We start from the raw sequence: 8,267 nt of genomic DNA, 5'->3' as shown, positions 1-8,267 counted from the left end.
AACAAGAAGAAAAAGAGAGCACTAGTATATTGTATATTAGCATAAGAACTTGCAAGTGCTGCAAAGAAGGAAAAATACGGCCATGCTTTAAGTGGGCCAAAGAAAACAACAAAAACAACACAGATAAAACTCCCGCAAAGTGAAAACATAACGAAAATCAAAAACTATTGTTGCCAAAGTACAACAACAAGGCGGCAACACGCACAGGAAGCAGGAAAAGAAGAGCAATAAAAGAAAATACAAAACAGTACGGCAACACTGGCAGCTGCAGATCTAAACCTAGTAGTAAAAATCACAAACAACAGAGAGAGCATCAATCAGCGCGACAGTTGTTACTCTTCAAACGCTGCCGAAGTCGCCGTCGCAGTCGCTGCCAACCGTAGTAAGCAACAGCAGCAGCGCCGTTGGCAGCAATGAATACCCAGCAGGAAATGCAGCAGTGACTTTGGCAAGTGCTTTAGCTGCAACAATAATTAAAATAATATTAATTGCAAATAACTGTGTATAACAAAGATACAAGAGAACAGTGCATAAGAAGAGAAAGAAGAAGATACAGATTATTATAAAGAGAGAGAGAATAAAGTGATGCAAAACGATATGGTTAGCATACCATCGGCCAATATGAGCGGCGGCTTAAAGGCAGCCAACAGCAGCGGAACTGTCGTTGGCGTCGGCGTCGGCGTTACCGGCACAGTGTTGACAAATGCACAACGGGTTTATTTGACGCCCGCTTCCAGTTACCATTTGGCTGCTGCTGCACGTCAGACAGCGGGCAGCGTCGTTGGCGTTGGCGGTGCTGCAACTAGTGCAGGTGTTGGTGTTGTTGCCACTGCCAAAGTAGGCGGCAACAGCAGCATGAGCATCTCTGGCAACAATACAAATGCTGTAGCATCCACAAGTGGCACTGGGACTGTTCGTTATTTTTCGCAGTTTGGTAAATTGCAACCGGTGCAGCCATTGAATGCCAGTGTTGGGCAACGCAAGCTGCTCAATGGCGATACGATGGTGTTGGTTAACGGCAACAAGCCCTTGATATTTGCCACGCCCACAAACAACAATAACAACACAAACAATAACAATAATAATAACAACAACAACAATGGCAAATTGCTAACAACAACAACAACAGTTCCTAATGGCAACAGAGTGTTTATCAACAAACCACAACAACAACAACAACAACTGTTGCAACAGCCACAACAACCACAGCTACAACTGCAGCAGCAACAAAAGCAACAACAACAACAGCCAGCGACTGTGATTGATGATCAGGTGGATGAGGATGAGGATGATCTGATTGAGGAGGATGATGTGATTGAGATGAAACAAGAACAACAACAACAATTGGAACAACAACAACCACTGGCATTGCTTACTGGCACAACAACAGCAACATCCGCAACTACAACGACAACTACAACAAAATGCACTGATGATCCCGATGCTGAACCTGAACTGGACATTGTGATCAACAACGTTGTCTGCTCCTTCAGTGTCCGTTGTCATCTCAAGTTGCGCGAGATTGCGTTGAATGGCGCCAACGTGGAGTACAGACGGGAGAATGGCATGGTCACCATGAAGTTGCGTCGTCCCTACACGACGGCCTCCATTTGGTCATCGGGCAGGATTACGTGCACGGGCGCCACATCCGAGTTGCAGGTAAGCTCGCAGAAGCTTAAAGCTCATTAAAGCTCCATCAGCGGAAAGCTCCTTAAAGCTCCATCAGCTTATTAAAGCTCAATAAGCTTAAAGCTCATTAAAGCTCCATCAGCTGAAAGATCATTAAAGCTCCATCAGCTGAAAGCTCCATAAGCTTAAAGCTCATTAAAGCTCCAACAGCTGAAGGCTCATTAATGCTCTATCAGCTGAAAATTCAATGCTTTAAAATGCTCGACAAAGTTAAACTCTTTTAAAATATTATCAGCCATAAGCTCATTTAAGCATTAACAACTCCAAGCTATGCCAACTCTTAATTTGTGACCGTTTTAAACGCCTTCAAGTCTTAATGTTTCAAAACATTGTAAATCTGTATCAGCTAAATTATCCATTAAATATTAAACAGCCTAACGATTAATCAACTTAAAGTTTCTTAATGCTTTATCCTTCTTGAAATTTCTCAAAGTGTTTGTCAGCTTTAAGCTAACACAGTTTTATTGGCTTAAAGCTTATTAAAAATTGTAACTACTTCGAGCTTCTGAAAGTTATATCATCCTAAAGTTTCGTCAGTTAAAAGTCCTTTTAAATCATTATCCACATTCGCCTCATAAAAGCTTTTTTTAGCTGTAAACTTATTCAGCCTTTGGTTGTTTAAAGCTTATTAAGGCCCTTTAAGTCTAAAACTCCATTAGGCTTCATCAGCTTATGCTCTTTAATGCTTTATTCGCATAAAACCCCTCAAAGATGAATTTGCTTAAAGCTCCGTCGAGCTTTTTAAAGCTTTTGAATTCAACAATATTCCCAGTACTAATTTTTCTGTTGCTTTTCAGGCCAAAATCGCCGCTCGTCGCTACGCACGCGTCCTGAGCAAATTGGGATTCCCGACGCACTTTCAAAACTTTCGCATCGTCAATGTGCTGGGCACCTGCAGTATGCCCTGGGCAATTAAAATAGTCAATTTCTCGGAGCGTCATCGCGACAATGCCAGCTATGAACCCGAGCTCCATCCAGGTGTTACGTATAAAATGCGTGAGCCAAAAGCCACGCTCAAGATTTTCTCCACGGGCAGCATAACGGTAACAGGTGAGTAGTAGTGCTCCAGGAAGTTAACATGAGATACGACTTCGCGAAACAGTTGAGAATTTGTATTCATTAATTCTTACACTTTCGTAAATGTTTGTCTTCCTTCAATACAAATACTTGATCGGACGTTTTCTTAAGAACAACATCTCTTTACATTTTTGTTTGTTTACACCTTCCTAAACGTCTTGTCTTGATTTTATTCGACTAATCTAGGCGCATCAAAAAATTATGAGAGCTTGAATCATATTGAATTCCAATACTTGCAATTCCTCTTTGCTTGCATATTCGTAAACGTTTGTTTTGCTATAGAAGAGATGCAACAAGTGGATTGTGATAATGCATGACTTGCAATTGTGTTAAAAATATGCTGAAGAACAACTGCTTTCACAATTATCCATTCTCTGCACATTCGTAAACGTTCAAAGTGGAAGTTGCAAGTCTTATGGATGTACTTTTTACCAGTTTGTTGATGTGAGAGTTGTACATCTTTTTCATACTAACTTTCTTTTGCAGTCCTCCATTCTCTGCACATTCGTAAACGTTTGTTCTCTTATCAAAGTGAAAGTAGATCTTTTACCAATTTGTGTTAATGTGAGAGTTGTAATTATATTGAAATCAGGGAATAACACTGGAACTGTTAACCGAAACTAACCGTTTCATTTTTAGTATCGGAACTGAAACCGTAACTGAATGAAAATTCTCTGTTAAGAACCGAATACCGAAGCGCTTGTACCGGTACGGTTGTGGTAAAGTTGCTAGGTCAAAGAGTTGACCAACTTCCTACTGTCATAACTTGATCAAAACTGAACAGATTTTCAAACGGAATGTCATTTTGATCATGATTTGGCCTCTTAATTCATTCTGTATTAAATTTTTGATCATTTAGAAAATTTAATTATTTTCGACCAAAATTCGATTTCGATGCTAAGGGTCCCCCCTTTGATATTTTGAAAATTCAAAATTTTAAATCTCAAGTTTTCACTTTGAATCAACTCCTTATATCGTAATTAGTATAAAACAACACTTAAAACTTGATTCTGAGACCTTTCATTTTTTTGTAAAAAATCATGTGAAACTGAACAAAAATTTGGACTTGTAAAGTGGCTAAATCCGCAGTCGGACCAACTTCAAACGGTCATAACTTGATCAAAACTGAACCGATTTTCAAACGAAATGTCATTTTGATCATGGTTTGGCATCTTTATTCATTCAGCATTCAAATTTAATTAACTTTGTAAAAAAAATTATTTTTCTCTAAATCTTGGGTTCGATGCTAAGGGTCCCCCCTTTGAAATTTTGAAAATTCAAAATTTTAAATCTCAAGTTTTCACTTTTAATCAACTCCTTATATCGTGATTAGTATAAAACAACACTTTAAACTTGATTCTGAGACCTTTCATTTTTTTTTAAAAACTCATGTGAAATTGAACAAAAATTTTGACTTGTACAGTGGTTAAATCCGCAGTCTGACCAACTTCAAACTGTCATAACTTGATCAAAACTGAACCGATTTTTAAGTGGAATGTTATTTTAATCAATATTTGGCATTTTAGTTCATTCTGCATTTAAATTTCATTAAATTCTTAAAAAAAAATATTTTTCTCTAGATTCTACTAGATATTGATGTCGATGCTAAGGGGTCCCCCCTTTGAAATTTCGATAATTCAAAATTTTAAATCTCAAGTTTTCACTTTTAATCAACTCCTTATATAATTTATTAATTAGTAATTAGTATAAAAAAACATTTTAAACTTGATTCTGAGGCCTTTCTTTTTTTTGTAAAAAATCGTGAAGAATTGGATAAGAATTTTGATTTGTAAGGTGACTTGCAGCTCCGTAGTCTGACCAACTTCAAAACGTCATAGCTTGATCAAAACTGAACCGATTTTCAAGCGGAATGTCATTTTGATCATTATTTGGCCTCTAAATACATTCTGCATTTAAATATTTTGATTATATTATTTGATTTCGATGTCATATTTATTATAAAACGACATCTTATAATTTTAAATTGCTCCTCCATTCCTTGTACATGCGCAAACGTTTGTTCTCCAATCAAGTAAAGTAAAAAAGACAATCTCAACCATTTTGAGAATTTCGAACTCTGCATTCTTGGCATATTCGTAAACATTTACTAACCGGTTTCTTTTGTTTTTGATTTTGTTAGCCGCCAGCGTGAATGACGTGGAATCCGCCATACAGCACATTTATCCGTTGGTGCACGAGTTCCGTAAGCAACGTTCCGCCGAGGAGTTGCAACATCTGCGACAGAAGCAACGCGCTCAGGGTACGGCCGTCGATGAGCTGGAGGATCAACTTGCTGCGGATGCCAAGAACGCTGCCAAGGATGATATATTTGTGAACACCACCGCCGCCCACACGAATGCCACCCGCCCACAAGGCGTCGGAGGAGGAGGCGTCACATATCTGCCACTGACTTCTGTGCGTCGTTTGGATCAGTACAAGCTATATAATGAGATGCAGGAGCAGACGCAAATTGAACGTCGTCATGTGCCGTTTGTCATTGATGGCAGCACCAAAGGAATCACCAACAACATCAGCAACACCAACACCAGCAGCAACAACAACAACAACAGTAGCAGCAGCAGCGGCGGCGACAACATTTGTGCCAATGCGCGTCGTCGTGCCACAGAATGTTGGGCAAGCAAGTTGCAAAATAAACGACCGCGCTACAATGATCCAAATGTAGCGGCAGCAGCAGCAACAACAACAGCAGCAACTACAACATCAACAACAAGTGCAACAGCAACAATAGCAACAGCAGCTACAACAAATGCAATGGCACGCAGCACAAACAACGTTGCCAATGTTGCTGGTGGTGTTGGTGGCAACACTGGCGGCGCTGGCAGCTTCATAGCCCTCAACAAGGTGCGTCAGCAGCAGCAGAAACAACCGTTGCTGCCCGTCGATGTTGTCCTCAAGCAGAGCAGCTCAAGGGCGCGCAATGCGGCAGCTGCAACAATGGCAACAGCAGCAACACTGAAAGCGACAGCGACAACAGCCACAATGATAGCAGCAGCAACAGCAACAACAACGGTTGATGGCATGTTGTTGAAACGTGATTCGTTTTCACCAACGGATTTCCATGTTGACGATTTGATTGAAGAAGATGACGATGAAGATATCGATATGCATTTTTGAGTGCTATCGAATCAAATCGAATCGAGCGATCGAGTGAATTGAATTGAATATTGAATTTGTTGAAACTAAAGTTGCCTATGCCAAATTTATTAAGAGAAAGGAGTAAGAGTATGAAAAGATGAGAAGAATAAGTACTACATATACGCAAGACAAAACACAAGCAACAAGCAAAAGCAAAAGCAAACAAACAAACAAACAAAAACAAACTGTGCTATTTCGAAATGTGCTCTTTTAACGCATTTAACATAAGCTTAACATAATGTAAACAGAATACGGCAAGAGTGCACACACACACACACATATACACATACACTTACAAAAACATTCAACAAAACTAAATCGGAAATAGCAAAAAGCAACAACAACAAAAACAACAACCGTAACCGTTAGCAGCATCGCAAGACGGCAAATTCAAAAATCCAAATCAAATATTTTCTATAAATAAATAAACAAAACAAGAGCCAAATATTTATATTTAAGGTAAGTTATTATTTTATTTAATACTCAAATGTAATAAATTTTCAAAAATGTATTAGCTAAATCTAAACACAGCTATTTTTGGTTTTTTTACTCTGCTATTTGTGTTCCCATAAATGTTTAATTGCATGCACTTTGTTAATAACATGCTTCTGTTAACAACATTCTCACTCTTCTACTCTGTTTTTTTCTTTACAGATTTATGTTTAGACAGAGCAATCGTACTGTAGTTCAAGTACTGGGAACTACAACAACAACAAATTAAATTTATTAGCTACTTCAAAATGGTATAAATTGAACTTACCATATAAATATACACACACACGTACACACATGTAGACTACTAACACTGCAACAAATATCAGTAAATATGTGAGCTATTCATACGTATAAAAAGTAATATCACTTACGTATTACGTATACGTATTAAAAACCCCCTCAAAAACAACAAACAACTGCAACGGTGACCATAACTCAAAAAAAAAACGAAAAAAGGAAGTAAAACGCGGAAATATAAGAAACTTATTCACACACACAACACACAACGCATACACACACATGCAACTCATAAATACATACATACAAACACACAAGATTGCATATTGTTTTGGGTTTCCTTGATATCAATTTGTAACTGCGTATGTGAGCAAACCACCGCCTAATAAATACTATTACTACACTAATTTTATAGAATAGCTACAAAAAAATACAAAAATAGTCTTTATTTATCATTTATCCCTTGCATTGATTTCAAATGTTAAACCGTACTCTTTGAAACATTTGCTGCACAGCTAACATGAGCTGTTAAGCTTAACATATGTTAAGTAAATGTAAAGCGCCTTTAACGTTTCTGACGTCACAATTCAGCAGCCCGAATCCCAACAAACAGCAATAAAACCATGTTGTTATATTTTGTTGTTTCCTATTGACTTTCGGATTTCTTTATCGGTTAATGACAGCAATTCAATTAAATATACTTGTATACAATAAAAAGTGTTCTAGACAGCAGTCGTTTCTAACCTTAATGTAGTGCATTATTATTATTATTATAACTAAGGGAATTAGAAATATAATTATTTTTTTTTGTTCAGAAAACTATTTTAAGTGCTTCTTTAAACATTCAGAACTAAGCAATTATATAACATATTACATATTACTACACTTATATCTGGTCACTTGTAAACCAATAACAACAACAAAATGCAAAATATGCAGAAACTAATACTACAACTAAAACAAATTATATTTAATTAATATCAACTTATACTTTCTACATTGCATATGGGAGAAGGCATTAATCATTTGCCTACAAAACAAAATTAATTTTTTTTTATTTAACATTACTATTATTAAGTATAATAAAAACTTGTTCCTGTGTTGTTAAAATCAAGAAAGAAAGATAAACATAACAAAAAAAAACGACAAAAACGAAAATGAAGAAAACATTTACTTTACATTAAACATTATAATAATATGCAAGACACACACACACACATACAAACCTATAAATAAAAAAACCAATCATAAAACAAAATCATAAGCAATAAAAATTGAAGCAAAACAAAGGAAAACTTATATTGATAATTAATTGAAAAAAGCAACAGCTAAATGGCACTAAACAAAGCAAAAAAAAAAACCAGAAAAAAATCAGCCAAAAGTCTCTAACAATATGTATGTACATAGCTAAGTTAATAAACAACCAAATAAAGGGAAGAAAAAAAGAACCATAACAAAAAAACAAAAAGAACGCCGGAATGGAACACCGTCGCTGTTAATGAGCCTTCTGTAACTTCTAAAATACTCACGCACACAAATGCGAGCTACGCAGAAAGTTCAAGTGAGAGTGGGAACGGAGGTGTATGGGCAGAAGAGTGAGTGCAAATGCACAT

At 37.0% G+C, this 8,267-nt stretch overlaps 1 pseudogene; it reads left to right on the top strand.

The window, feature by feature from the left end:
• The first annotated feature begins 534 nt into the window (after positions 1-534).
• On the top strand, positions 535-7,381 carry LOC117788408 (annotated as a pseudogene).
• Positions 7,382-8,267: the final 886 nt, after the last annotated feature.

The sequence above is a fragment of the Drosophila innubila genome, chromosome X, assembly GCF_004354385.1.
Source record: "Drosophila innubila isolate TH190305 chromosome X, UK_Dinn_1.0, whole genome shotgun sequence".
NCBI lineage: Eukaryota > Metazoa > Arthropoda > Insecta > Diptera > Drosophilidae > Drosophila > Drosophila innubila.
The sequence above is the reverse complement of the archived record's forward strand: the minus strand, read 5'-3'. Positions and strand labels throughout refer to the sequence as shown.